The sequence below is a fragment of the Gossypium hirsutum genome, chromosome D10 (assembly GCF_007990345.1).
Source record: "Gossypium hirsutum isolate 1008001.06 chromosome D10, Gossypium_hirsutum_v2.1, whole genome shotgun sequence".
In the NCBI taxonomy this organism is placed as follows: Eukaryota; Viridiplantae; Streptophyta; class Magnoliopsida; order Malvales; family Malvaceae; genus Gossypium; species Gossypium hirsutum.
The window spans coordinates 47,304,260-47,319,841 of NC_053446.1; positions in this window are offsets into that span (position 1 = coordinate 47,304,260).

Here is a 15,582-nt window from a genome sequence, read left to right on the forward strand (position 1 = left end):
TTAAAATCCATCTATTCATGTTGTTTTCATGATTAGTCTCAAGTTATAATAAACATGGTACAATAAAATAAATTAGTAAAATATACTTGAAGATCACTAGTATCTTCTTCCTTTTCTTCTCTTCAGTGTTGATTATCTTGTACATTTCTTTGTGCGTTCAGATAATAAAATTTTGGAGAAGTAGAACCGTTGAAGTCAATACCTCTCTCACAAAATAAGCTTGAGCTGATAGAGATGTTTACAATTCTTTTCCAAAGTTTATTGTAACACCCCAAACCCGTCCTAGACGTTATGGCCGAATCTGGCGATATCACATTGAAGTGTTTTTCGAAAACATAGTTTCAATGAAAAGAAACCACTCTATATTAATTCTCGTTTATTAAAACTCAAATTGTCTTTAGCAATTTTTTGATCATATTAGTTTGTTACTGTATTTAAAATATTTTTTGATGCGGAAGCTTTTATTTTATGGTACGAAAACGTGGTGTTTGAAAAAACATACATCTTTTGAAAATCCGCGTCCTACTTCTATCAGATATGAATTAAAATAAGTAAAATCCCCAAATTAAAAAGTTTTAAAGAAAATTTTAAAGAGGCTTTCTTACAGAACAAATACCCAAAATAAATTTATTATAAATAAAAAAGTCAAAAATAAAAGCAGGTTCAATTGTGTGGCCACCTCCGAGACCCTAAAATTGGGGATTACCTGTAAGATAAACAAAGGGGTGAGTTTACAAAAACTCAGTGTGTAACCCCATATAATCAAATAGCCAATGCATTTACAGTCTGGGCTTAAGCCCAATTCAATAACAGTTCAGTTCAGTTGGGCCTTTGCTCATTACAGTATTAGTATCAGTGTGGGCCTTAGCCCATTACAGTGACAGTAACAGTTCAGACATGCAATCCGAAATCCTACCCAACCAGCCTCTACACTTCATTCCATCTAGCCCAACACTCCATGTGGGGATAATATCACCCACCCATCCTTACACTCCAAAATTAGCACCGGTTGCGGCACTAAACAGTATTTGCAGCAAGGCTGTCAGTACAGTACACTTCCTTATATGTATGCAACATATCATACATGTATGCAATATATATATCGTGACATGCTTATATACATGTATGCAACATATCATACATGTATGCAATATATATCGTGACATACTTATATACAGTCATACATAACATAAAGCATACAGTTATTTTACCACGTGGGGGCATAACAGTCATTTTATATCAGTTTGGGAGTCTAGGTCTACTTACCGACCTATCAGTAGATCCACAGTTGTCTCGGACAACCCGTGCAACTGGGCTCAAGGCCCATAATACGGGCTCATATGGGCCCACACACTCGTGTGGCCCATATAGCCTAAAATTTGGTCTCGGACATGATATTACACAATTTGGTCCAATTTCCTCCACACACTTGTATGGTTTACCCGTGTGGGGTCCACAAGCCTATTGGACCCAAACAGCCCATTTCAGCCCATCGTGGCCCAAAATGGCCTAAGACCACGAAATCGCTCATGGTGACCGCAATAGTCTAGTGCCCACGTTTTATGCGTTTAGTTTACCACACGAGTAAACGCACGCTCGTGTAGCATCATTTGCCATAATTTCTGGCTTTTGCGGATTTACATTTTGGGTAGGGTTTACACACCTTGTTACGAAAAACACGCACACTGTCTACGAGCACTCCAAAACCTTATTTGAGCAATCGAGGCCCTACACCCTCAAACCGTTAGAAAAAAAGATCACTATCTCCTTGGTTAATACCGAAAACACAGGACCGCACGAAAGGGATGGTCAATTTTAAAAAATAAAACCAAAAAGAAAGAGACCAAGGTGACCACAATTTGATAGAGAGCGGGAATGCAAAGAACAGCAGCAATGACAAAAGGAAGAGAGGCAGAAAGAGGGGAAGCAGAAGAAGAAAAATAATCGGTAAAGGAAGTGGGAAGAACGTCCATCGTGAGGAGAGGCAAAGCCAAAAGAAACAAAAGATATAGCAATCGCACACCTAGTAATATTCAACAAAAGCTTTTGGGAAAAAGAAAAAAGAAACTGAGAAGAGTAAATTAGCAAAATAAGAATGAATCGATAGGGATGGAAAGTAGAAATTCGACAGAGAGAACTAAGAGGGTGTGGCGGCAGAAAATTGAGAGAAAAAAAAGAAAGAAAAGACTCTATCAAAACAGAAATTAGGAAAAAAATGAGGGGAGGGAGCCGAATTCTACATGCCACCAATCGGGATAACCTCTCCAATCCCATAATTTTCTCTTAAAATGACTCCGGGATAACCTCCCTAATCCCATAATCTTCTCCTAAAATCACTCTAACCTTCCCACTACTGAGAATTTTAGTCGAACTTAACCTCTCATACGACACAAGCAGTAAAATAAATCCCTTGTTTGCGCCAAGATTCGAACTCAAGACCTCAAACATGACCAACACTCCACTTAACCACCAGGCCAGCAGGCTCATTCTGAAATATTTTATCAGTATTTATTTTGAAGTCTACAGACTAGGGATTGGGGTTTATTCAATTAAAAACAAAAATTCTGCCCAAGCCAAGGCTTGAACCCAAGACTTCTCAGACACGCCCAAGGCACTTAATCACTAAAGTAGACAGTCAGTTGTGTAACAAACATACAAAAAAAATAATTACTTGGATTTTTTTGGGGCGTTACAACTCTACTCCCTAAAAGAAAATTTCAGCCTCAAAATTTACCTGATCAAAACAGATGAGGGTATTATTGTCACATCACCTTTTCGGGCTCCCACATGGCCTCCTCTGAGCTGTGATTGCGCCAAAGCACCTTAACCAATGGAATAGACATCTTCCTCAGAATTTTCACATCACGATCTAAAATCTGAACCGATTGCCCCTTAAAAGTCAGGTCTGGTCTAACCTCAATCTCCTTAGTCGAAATCACGTGTGTGGGATCAGCGCGATAATGCCTCAGTATAGAGACGTGGAACACATCATGATTTCGATCCTACTCTGAGGGTAACTCAAGTTGGTAGGCAACCGGTCCCACACATTTCAATATGCGATAAGGCCCAATATATCTAGGGTTTAACTTGCCCTTCCATCCAAATCTTAGTACTTTCTTCCATGTAGAGACCTTAAGAAAGACGAAGTTCCTCACAAAATACTCAAACCTTGCGCTTCAAATCCGCATACGACTTCTGTCTGTCAGATGCTGCCTTCAGTCGATCTCGAAGTAATCTAACTTTATCTTCGGTATCAGAAACCAATTCAGGGCCCAAAACATGCTGCTTGCCCAACTCAGTCCAACAGGAAGGAGTACGACACCTACGACTATATAATGCCTCGTAAGGTGCCATCTGTACGCTTGACTGGTAGCTATTATTATAAGCAAACTTTGCCAAAGGCAAATAGTTTTCCCAAGATCCTCGGAAATCAATTACACAATACCTTAACATATCTTCCAGTATTTGAATCACCCTTTACGATTAACCATCTTTCTGGGGTGAAACGTAGTACTAAAGTCCAGTCTTGTACCCAAAGCCTCGTGCAACTTCTTTCAGAATCGAGACGTGAAACAAGGATCTCTATCTGATATTATAGAAATCGGTACCCTATGCAGTCTCACTATCTCAGCTGTAATAGGCCCAATTTGCCCAGGCCCAAAAGCATAAAGAAAATAAACCAAATAAAAATTAAAAGTCTATTATTATCAGTCCATGGTTACAAGCCCAAAATAACTAGATACAATATAAACAAAAATCAACCCCGAGCCTAGTGAACTAGGCCCAATTAAGCCTAGCCCAACAAACCAACCCAAATCCCAACCCGATTGCAGAAACCCTACCAGCAAACAACTTTTAGTGCCGCAGCTAGTAGGCTTCCCTCTGCGCCGCATCACCACGCGTCCCCTCCACGTCACCGTGCCTCCGTACGCCTGTACCTGCAGCGAACGCAAACAAACAAGCGCAGCAGAGACAAAATAAAAAACATTGTATTTCTTTTATTTTGTTTGGATTTTTTTTATTTGGCTATAAAAGAAACATAGAGCCCTTTGTATTTTTTACACACATACGGAGATTGAATACAAAAACAGAAAAACATTCAAAAAAAAACAAAAACAGAGTTTCGTAAGGTGATTTTTGATCTTTTTTTCTTCACTTTTCTTTGTTTTATTTACTACTCTGTTCATGAATAGCATGAAATAAAAGGGAAAGAGAGGTTAGGGAGAGTAGCTCACCTGATAGTCGAGACTTCGTTCGCTCCGTCGCAATCGGAGTCGGGCGAGGAATTGGGGACTCCAAACTTCGGTTCGCTGAGCGGCGTACAAAGGAAAAATTTTACTTAGGGTTTGTAGACCTGCCAAAATGGCTTGATGCCTTGTTTTTTAGTTATATGCTGCTATGAAATGGCACCATTTGAAGCCTATTCCAATGGTTCCAAAACGGTGTCGTACTGAGCTCAAACCCGCGCGGTGACCCAACTTGAGGAAAGGATCCGTGCGTTTTGGTTTATTGGTCTATTTGCGCAGCAAGTCCCCCTTTGTTTTATATAGTTTCAATTTGATTTTCTTTAGCCTTTTAATTTATATCACATATTTGATTCTGATTACATTTGGATCCAAGTTTAAGCGGTGTCGTTTTTTACTATTGGTTTTGGATAGTCATATGTTTTGCATTTATTTGCTATTTTAGCCCCTCATTTTTTCAAGTCGATTATAAATTTAGTTTATCTTTATTTTACCTTTTATTTCTATTTGTAGTGTTCTTTTTTATTTTTACTTAAATCCCAATTTCATTTTTAATCCATTATTATTACATTATTTCTAATATTATTTTAATATTTAACTTTACATGGTTTTTAACTTATTATTAGTATGATTTTAAGATATAATATACTATAATTTTAAATTATTACTAACATGTTTTAAATTTATCATACATTATTTTTTAAAGTCTATTATATACTTTTATTTTTGAACTTGACATGTTATTATTTAATTCATTATTTATTAATATATATATTTTATAAGAATTTGGTATAATTTGCATGATGTGTTTAATATTAGTATTACTATTCTTGCTTGAATTCATTTATTGCTTGTTTATTATTGCTTAGTGTACGTTTGGATTACAAATTATCCTCTTTACGACATACATTACTATTTCATTATATTACATTTGTTTTAAAAATTATGATGCATTAAAGTATTAAGATCATTTTATTCCGAAAATTTTCAAAATACTTGGTGTTCATGATTCCCGAGAGGGTCGTGCCCTAACTTACTGGGCTTCGATTCTTTTTGTTGAATTTAGATAGCCAAGTATTTCTTTTGCAATAAAATCACACAGATTCAAAATAAAAGTTCTCTCGGGATTTCAAAATGTTGGATCCTAACTTACTGGATATGACATTTTGCTACCTTGAGTTAAATATTTCTAAAAATAAAGACAATATTCTGTATTTAGGAATTTTGGGAAATTGAACCCCTAATTTTTTGGGTTTTGATTTTTCATTTGACCCAAATAACTGAATATCATTTTCAAATTTAAATGTATGAGTTTTAATAATCAAAAGACAAACTTAATTTTGAAGATTAAAAAATGTTGCCCCCTAACTCACTGGGTGTGACATTTTATTTCTTTGAAATAAGAGTGTCTTCTTATTCAACTCAATTTATACAAGTTAAAAGGATCGTATTTTAAAATCTTTTCAAAATTTCGACACTAAGACATTAAACAAGCGATTCGGTACCAATTTTGGGAGTTACAAGGGTGCTAACCCTTCCTCGTGCGTAACTGACTCCCGAACCTGTTTTCTCAAAATTCGTAGACCAAAAAATCATTTTCAAGGTGATCCGATCACACATCAATAAAAGATCGGTGGCGACTCCCCATTTTTGTTTTTAAGTCGATAATAAAATTTTGTTTTCAAAAAAATGGTTTCGATAGTTTGGCGACTCCACTGGGGACGTAGTTAGAGAGTCGAGCCGTAAAATTGATTGTTTTTTGTCTTATTATTGAAAATTGAAAATTTGATTTGAAAAATTATGATCCTTTTGTTGCATTTGTGTGTTATATGATTTTTGTGGGTTGAGTCTTGTAGAATATTTTCGCATCATATTGCATAAGGACCATTTGGTCTTTCCTTTCTAAGTGGGAGTGAGAAACTACTCCTTCGTGAGGTTTTCACCTCCGTGCAGGATAGTGGATCACTTTCGGGATACATCCGTACCTATGTCTATGTGAGATTTTCATCTCTATATAGTCATAGGGAAATGTATCCCCCTGAACCGAACTCGATCCACATGAACCTATAATGGGTGAGGGTCGAGGAATTTGCTGGTTCAAGTACCTTTGTCCTAGAAGCCAAACCTCATATAGTGAACCTTAGGAACTTGCCCTAGGTAGAACTATGCCAAACCCTAGTAGATACCCGAATAGGTGTTCTATTATTTGTTGATTGTATTGGATTCTATGGTTATACATGATACTGACTTTTTGTGTTTTACATTGATTGCATGGCATTTCAACTCGTGGCATTTCATTAAGAAAGGCGTTGGTTCATATTCGGTTGCTAGATAGAAAGCTTATCATGGAAAAAGGGTTTCTTGATAAGGTGGAGGATAATGCGGCTGTCCGAACTTGGTCCGAGGTGATACAATGCAAGAAAGCTAACAATTTGGCCGAAGGATATGTATCAGAATTATGGGACTTTACCCGTATTAGTGTAACTCAGAATAGTCTACAAGATTTGAAGGAAATTTGGGATTAGTGGAACGATGAGGTCAGACAGCTATTCTACTCTAATTATGGGAATTTATCTTATCTGCTTAATATGAAGGTAGACAAGCACTTGTTTTGGGCTCTCGTCCAGTTTTCGAATACTGCCTATGGTTGCTTCACATTCGGGAGGGTCGATCTAGTGCCTACGGTAGAAGAATACACGACTTTACTATGGTGTCTGAAGATTCAAGTCGACAGAGCCTACTCGAGAGCTATAAGTGTACCGACCTTTTTAAAGAAATTGATGAACATAACCGGGATGAGTGAGTAGTGGGTTGTAGCCTGAATCAAACAGAAGGGGGATAGCAAGTGCATTCCTTTGAAGAATTTGAAAGATGTAATTCTAGTACACCCAGATACGAAGAAAAAGGTAGATGTCTTTGCTTTGAGTATATACGGCTTAGTAATCTTCCCCAAGGCCTTGGGACATGTTGATGAGGCAATCACTGACTTGATCGACTGACTTGATAAAAGGGTTACGCCAGTTTCGGCAATTTTGACGGAAACATTCAGGTCACTAAATGCCTGCCGGAGAGCGGGTGAAGGTAGATTCATTGGATGTGCGTAGCTATTACTCGCATGGTTCCACAGTCATTTTTGGAAAGTTGATAAAGTCTCATATCGGGTCTTCTCTAAAAACTATTCGCCATTAAAAGAAATAGTAGCTACACCAAGAAAGGACGACATCTCGGAGGAGAAGTGGGCGGCCATTCTTCAGAATCTGTAAGAAAAAAAAGTTGAGTGGAGAGCTCCATGGTTGTTTCCGAATGAGATTTTGTATCAGTGTAGTGGTTTTGACTGGGTCTTTTTGTTGGAATTTGGGGAGCTATTGGTTATGCCTCGCTGCTAGTGCTTAAACAGTATAGGTCAAGGCAGTTTATACCCACAACTCGAGGACTAGTTGAGTGTGAATTCTCATACAAGGGTGATGGTTGCAAAAAGAATATTCGAGAGATATCCAATGCATGGAACCAGACTCGTCGGATGAAGAGATTAGCCGTAGGTCCAATGATGACTCTTGAATATAATGAGTGGTGGGATAGAAGAATCAATGATAATATCCCCGAGCCAAGTCAGGAAAATAGTCGGTCAATAGAGGAACATTTGCGGGTCGTCCCATCTGAGCTAGAAATCATAAGGCAGGATTTTGAAACAAGAAATGTAGAATTAGAAAAGAAGATAGAACAAATGGAGGAAGAAAAGACGAACTTGAGATTAGATATGGATGTTCAAAAACTCGCAGCCGAGAAACTAAAAAAGGGGAAAAATAAGGCTGAGGAGGATCTAGATAGCTTGAAGACAGATTATAAGAAGTTACGTTTGTCGATGAGTACTGTCGGGTTGGGAAAAACTTCGGATTAGTGGCTTGAAGAGATTCAAGAAGAAAAGAACATGGCCGATATGTGGGAAAGAAAATTCCAGGAAGTTCAGGTACGAAACGAGGTTTTAGAGAGGAGCTTGCCAGAAAACCGAAAGGAAAATGGTGAACTAAAGGATAGAGTGGCTGAGTTAGAAAGATCTCTCCATCAGTACCAAAATTGAAATTCCGCAATGGAATTAAGAGCGAGCTTGAGAAAAATTGAAGAAATGAAAGGAAGAATAGAAGAGCTAGAATCGACTTTGCGAAATTGTGAGATCCGGATTGAGTACCTGGAAGCGAACGAAGGTCGTCAGAATAAGAAACTTCACCACTTTCAGAATCAAGTTAGAAGTAGGGATCATATTATAGGAGAAGTTGTGGCTCAAATTCAAGAGGTGGCCGATCACCTGCAGACTTTGGCAGTACAAGCTGATACACTGAGTGTAAAATATGAGCTGGAATCAAATCGAGGACAGGAGTTAGCCTCGTTACTTAGGAAGATTAGAGTTCTGAGTATTAGGGCAAAGCCTTATTTGTAGTTCATCTTATAAAGAAATTTTCTTTCTAGTAAAGTTTTCTAAATGAAATCAAATTAAAGCCAACGCCTTTTTGCATTCGTTTCATGCTTCGCATCATATGCATTAAAATCCATTGAAAGAGTATAATTGGTTAAAATTATTCCTCAGCTAATATGGAAAACCAACCAACCAAACACCCTTACGGCACCCGTGCAAAGTCAAGAAACATGGATCAAAGATTGGAAAAATTGGAACAGTTTCAAAAGGAGATGCAAGACCAAATTCAGCTGCAAGTACGAGAGCAGCTAGCTAAGATTCAGCAGGATATCACAGACAAAATGCTAGAGTCCCAAAGGGACATGATGAATCAGTTGACTCAACTATTGACTAGGGGAAACGATAAAGGAAAGAGCCCTATGGATAATGCTGAAGAAGGAGACAATGATGGACCTCTCTATCCTCCCGGCTTTACCCCTCCACATGTGCAGACCCAAGCTGAGGTACACCCGCGTAAATCCTCTATCACAATCAAGCCTCAGCAGTTTCAGGCCAGTGCCTCATCGAACTTTCATGCCGGATCAGGATCTAACCCCGAAGATAACCCTATTAACCCCACCATCCCTGATTTTGACGAAGTGGATGAAAAAGAAAAAGAAAGGGAAGAATTTCTGAAGCAGCTAGAAGAAATGTGTAAATGGTTCGAGGAAAAATTTAGGGCAATGGAAAGCACTGAGAACTGCCGTGGGATAGATGCTAAAGATTTAAGCTTGGTCCCGGATTTGGTACTCCCTTATAAGTTCAAAATGCCAGAATTTGAGAAGTGCAATGGGACCAGTTGCCCTGAAGCTCATATCACCATGTTCTACAGGCGGATGACTGGGCATGTTCACAATGATCAAATGCTAATACATTGCTTCCAAGATAGCCTCACAGGAGCAACGTCTAAATGGTACAATCAATTAAGTCGTACCAGGATTAGTTCATGGAAAGATTTAGCACAAGCATTCATGAAATAGTACAATCATGTAACAGACATGGTTCCTGATAGAATCACCTAGCAAAACATGGAAAAGAAGCCGAGCAAAAGTTTTAGGCAATACGCACAGAGGTGGAGGGAGGTTGCAGTCTAAGTTTAGCCACCCTTCCTGGAAAAGGAGACAACAATGCTTTTTATTAACACCTTGAAGGCCCTGTTTATCATACACATGTTAGGAAGAGCCACCAAAAGCTTTTCTTACTTAGTCATGAATGGTGAAATGATTGAACATGCCATCAGGAGTGGGAAGATTGACGCTGGAGAAAGTAACCGAAGATTGGCTTCGAAGAAAAAGGAGAATGATGTGAACAACACGAGTACATATAACAAGGTTTACTCGAAATCGATTACGGTAAATCAGCCGAGGAAGGTGACTGTAATATCCCGAAAATTACTACTATAATACCCTGAAAATTACTACAGTAAGAAAGTAGGTATCATTGATAGTAAAATAAGGAAATAAAGTGACAAAAAGGGAAATTTTGAGTTATGGAAACATTGGGAATTATATTATGACATTAATTCAAGAAAGGATTAAATCGCAAAAGTGAGAAAATTTTTGTTGCTCAAGAGTAAATACTTGAAATTTGAGGGATTAAAGTGTAAATATAAAAAAAATTGAAGGACCAGTAGTGTAAATATTTTAAGAGTGGAATAATCTAGAAACTAAGGAAAATGGATTAATTAGGACCAATTTGAAAAGGGTGAAGAATTTTGAGGGACTAAATTGCAATTTTACCAAATTAAGTGATGACTCAAGGATGAAATTTCAAAATATTATAAAGGGCAAAAAGGTCAAATAGAGAGAGAGAGAATTCTAGAAGGTAATGATGATGTTTGTGATATTTTTAATTAATTAATTAGATAAATGTTATTTAATTAATATTTTATTAAAATTTTTAGTATTATTCTATTGTTAAATGATTAATATAAAAGGGAGGAAAGATGATGAAAAAATCATCATCTTTCCATGCACCCAACGTTAGAAGAGAAGAGAAGAAAGAAAGTTTTGCTTTCTTTACAATTTGGTCATTTCACCAAAAATTCACTATTTTCACCTAGAAATCAAAAGAATTTCCATAGCTTCCAAGAGAGAAAAGTAATAAGGAGACAATGGGGAGCTACAATTTCAAGTTAGATTCAAGAAATAGAAGTTGGAGGAGAGAGAAAATCAAGTTAAAGATTGAAATCAATAGCACAAGGTAAGAACATCAAGATTTCAATATATTTTTAAGTTTGTTATTGTTGAAAAAGCATGGAAATGATGTTATAGTAGAGTTTTCTTAAATAAATCCTTATGTTCTTGATATATTAGTGAAGGGAAATAAGTGAAAATGATGGGACATACTATAGAAAAAGGGAATTAGGGAGTTATAAACTTAGTAATCAACATCTTGCACTAAAACAATTTTGGATAGTAGCAGTAGGTTAAATTTTAAAAATCACCATAAATTGTGGAAATTGAATTAGAGAATGAAAAAATATGGAATTAAATATTATTAAGTCTAGTTTCTCATAGAAGAAACGGTGTAAGTAATGGAATTGTAAATCATGGGATATAATAAATTTTGTGAGACAAGGTTAGAATGAATTCGGGTTCCCCTGTTCTGACTTTTCAAAATCATAAAAAATTAAATAAAAATAATTATAGGATTTAATTTATATTTTTAACATCCTTAATGAGTCTATTTTCAATAGAAATAAACGGTAACACCATCCAAATCCTGTACTAGAAGATAATTAATTTTTAGTGAAGAAGGGTCAGAACTGTTAGATAGCAGAATAAGGATGAATTTAAAGAATAAAATTTACTTATTGGCTAAACCAAAAATTCTGAAAATCTTAAGGTACAAATATATGTGATTCTAGTTTCAAATGAATTTAGTGGATCTTAATTTGGATTTCCGTAGCTCAAGATATAAATAATTTAGTGACTATGACTCAAGTGGACAACTTTGAATGAACAAATAAATAAATAGTGAAATTATAGATAATGTTACATATAAGCATGTTATATACATTAAGGATGTGGAATGGAGAGCAGGAGGAGGAAAATAAATGATTATTCAACTAGCATGAGTTCTCATTAAAAATGGTCAATTTGCATGTTTTAGGTTCAAGGACTAAATTGAATAAAAGTAATATTTTAAGGGTAAATTAGTAAAGATGTCAAAAAGTGACCAATTTACATGAAATGAATTGTTTTATTATTTAAATTAATAAATTGAATGAAATATTAATTTATATCAAGATTGGGTGGAAATTTGAGGAAAATAGAAAATTACCAAAATGTCCCTGAATTTTGATATTTCTGCAATTTAGCCTGGTAAGTTCGTGTAACTTGAATTATACTCTTAGATGATTGAAATATATATGTTGGATTGAGAAATTTATTTGAATTGTGAACATGAAAAATTGTGAATTGAATGAAATGGAAATGAAGCTTTGAATTACATGAGTAAATATTGGGTCTCGTAGGCCCTATTCGTTATGAATATAATATTTCGAGGATATGTTGTAAAGAATTATAAAAGCACGTTAATAATTTGAAAGTTTTAATTTGGATGAAATTTTGTAACTCGATTTAATACGTATACAAATGTATGTCATATAGTAATGCCTTGTACCCTATTCCAGCATCGAATACGGGTAAGGGGTGTTACAATGTGACATCTCCAGACTCGGTCATAACGTTTAGACCGGGTTTGGGGTGTTACAGTGACAGCTAACCAACAAGGCTCATCAAGACAAGAACCCGGAATAAGGCTCATCCCAATGTCGTATAATGAGTTGTATCAAAGGTTATTCGATGCACACGTTGTTTCCCCTCACTACTTAAAACCCCTACAACCGTTGTACCCTAATTGGTACGATGCGAGTGCGCAGTGCGACTATCATGCGGGGATTATGGGGCATTCCATAGAAAATTGCATAGCCTTCAAAAAGCTGGTTGAAAAGCTGGTCAGTATGGGCGTTGCCAAGTTTGATGATTCACCCAATGTAGAAAATCTATTACCTAATCATGCTAATAATGAGGTGAACATGATGAGTGGAAACATGGGGAGAAAATTAAGGCAGACGTTGTAGAGGTAAGAATCCCTCTGAGATGGGTCTGGAAGGAGTGGAAAAAAGGGGGTTGATCATTTCAGATTCAAAAAAAAGTTATGAACAGAAAGAGAACTACTGTGAGTTCCATCATGAGATAGGACACGAGATCCAGAAGTGTATAGAATTCAGAGTTTTGGTTCAAGGCATGATAGATAATAAAGAGATGGAGTTCTATGAAGAAGTTCAAGAGGAGGGAAACATATGCACATCAGAATCAACGTTGGAAGTTCCAAAAGCTAATTATCCTGTGGTCATCATTTCATGACCTCAGAATAGTGAAGCTAGAGCATGTATAACGCCGAAAATCATCATTCAGAAACCTACAACCTTCTCTTACAAGGATAGCAAGAAAGTCCCGAGGAACTATGAATGCAACACAACCATTCCAGGAAAGGAGACTTCAGCTGCTATTGTAGAAGGGGATCAGGGTATAGGTTCTCATACACGTAGTGGGAGGTGCTACGATTTGATAAGCCCCCGAACAGAACCAACGAAAGGAAAAACTTTGACAGAAAAGCAAAGGAAAGAAAAAGCAGTCCAGCCTGAATCGTTGATCAATGAGCCAATAAAAGATGAGGAAGCTAAGGAGTTTCTAAAATTTTTGAAGCACAACGAGCATAGTGTTGTGGAACAGTTGCATAAACAACCAGCATGCATATCTATACTAGCTTTACTTTTGAGCTCAGATGTACACCGAAATGCATTGATAAAGGTACTAAATGAAACATACGTGGCCAATGATATTTCAGTCAACAAGCTAGATCGGCTGATCAACAACATAAGAGTCGATAACTTTATCTTCTTAAATGATGACGAAATACCACCCGAGGGGTATTGGATCTACTAAAGCTTTGCACATTTCTACCCGATGCAAAGGGTACACGTTGCCTGCAGTATTTATGAACAACGAATTGGCATTGAATGTATTGCCCCTATCCACACTTAACAGACTGCCCATGATAGCTCGCACATGAGGACATGATAGAATATAGTAAGGGCATTTGATGGCACAGAGAGGAAGGTCATGGGAAGAATTGATATACCCTTATTGATTGGTCTGACCATCTACGAAGTGGATTTCCTTGTAATGGATATCAAACCTTCCTACAATTTCTTATTGGGAAGGCCATGGATACATTCGGCGGGGGCTGTATCATCATCATTACATCAGAAGTTGAAGCTAGTGTCAGAGGGACGGCTAGTGACTATAAATACCGATGAGGATATTATTGCAAGTGTAACCAGTAATGTGCCATACTTGGAGGCAAATGACAAGGCAGTCGAATGCTCTTTTCGGTCTTTGGAGTTCATAAATGCAACATTTATTATTGAGGGGAGCAAGATCCCGGTGCCAAAATATCCAATACCACAAGGATGGGTTTGCAATTGATGGTAGAAATAGGAGCCTTAGCAGGAAGAGGATTGGGGAGATTACTTCAAGGAAGAATTGAGGTTCCTGTACTGAGAGAAAAGAAAGATCGTTTTGGCTTAGGCTACAAGCCGGATATGAGGCAAAAAAAGAAAGAGTTAGAAAAGAGACAAGAAAGAAGAAGGGCACGCCTAAGAGGAGATGAGGTTAAATGGGAGCCTGTGACCACTCCTCACATATCCCAGACTTTTGTATCGGGAGGGATCATTCATCCTAAGAGAAGGATATTGGTGGAAGAAAGAATCTAGGAGGTGTTGGAAAACACTCACAACAACGCCATACATAAAGGCACAAATCAAGAAGGGACCTTGTCAGACATTCGTCCCTATGAAACTGGGAGTGTTCTAAATAATTGGACTGCAGAAGAAATGTCTGAAGTTTTTAGAGCTTTCTCAGAGTAATATTCAGAACGCACTTGTTGTTTTAGCCTAGAGATAATAAGAATTCCTTTGTGAAATAGGCTCATGTCTAAATATCATTATTTTAATGAAATATGTCTTTGTAAATATGTTAAACAAATATTCCTTTAAGATTCTTTTATTCTTTTTGTACGAGTAATTACTTTGGATTCTTTTATTTTCTTCCAAATCATTCTTTTATCAATTCATAATCATATCATACAACTAAGTATTCTTAAAATTCATACATTCTTTGTATATTCTTTGGTACGTGAAACAGGTCCCCAGATATCAATAACATGAGTGACTCTGCTATGGACTCAGAAAACCCTTTTGAACAAGACATGTGTTTAGAGGGATCTCATGACTTTGAAGACGACATAGATAGTAACTTATCTCCAGAATTGTTAAGGATGGTAGAGCAGAAGGAGAAGCAAATCCTACCCCACAAGGAAATGGTGGAGATTGTGACCCTGGAGGAGGGAAAAGTAGTAAAGTTGGGAACACGCATAACCGAAGAAATGAAGCAAGATTTCATCGAGTTACTTCAAGAGTTCAAAGACGTCTTCGCATGGTTATACCAGGATATGCCTGGTTTGAATACTAACATTATAGTACACCATTTTCCTATAAGAGATGATTGCAAGCCAGTTTAGCAAAAACTCCGGAGGATGAGGCCTAATGTTATACTAAAAATAAAAGAGGAAGTTTAAAAGCAGTTCAGATGCTGGATTCCTACAAGTGATCAAGTATTCAGAATGGGTAGCCAACATCGTACCCGTCCCTAAGAAATATGGGAAGGTACAAATGTGTGCAGACTACAGAGATTTAAATGAGGCCAGCCCAAAAGATAATTTTCCCTTGCCTCACATCGACATATTGGTGGACAACACGGCAGGATACTCATTATTTTCTTTTATGGACGGTTTCTCAGGATATAACCAAATTAAGAT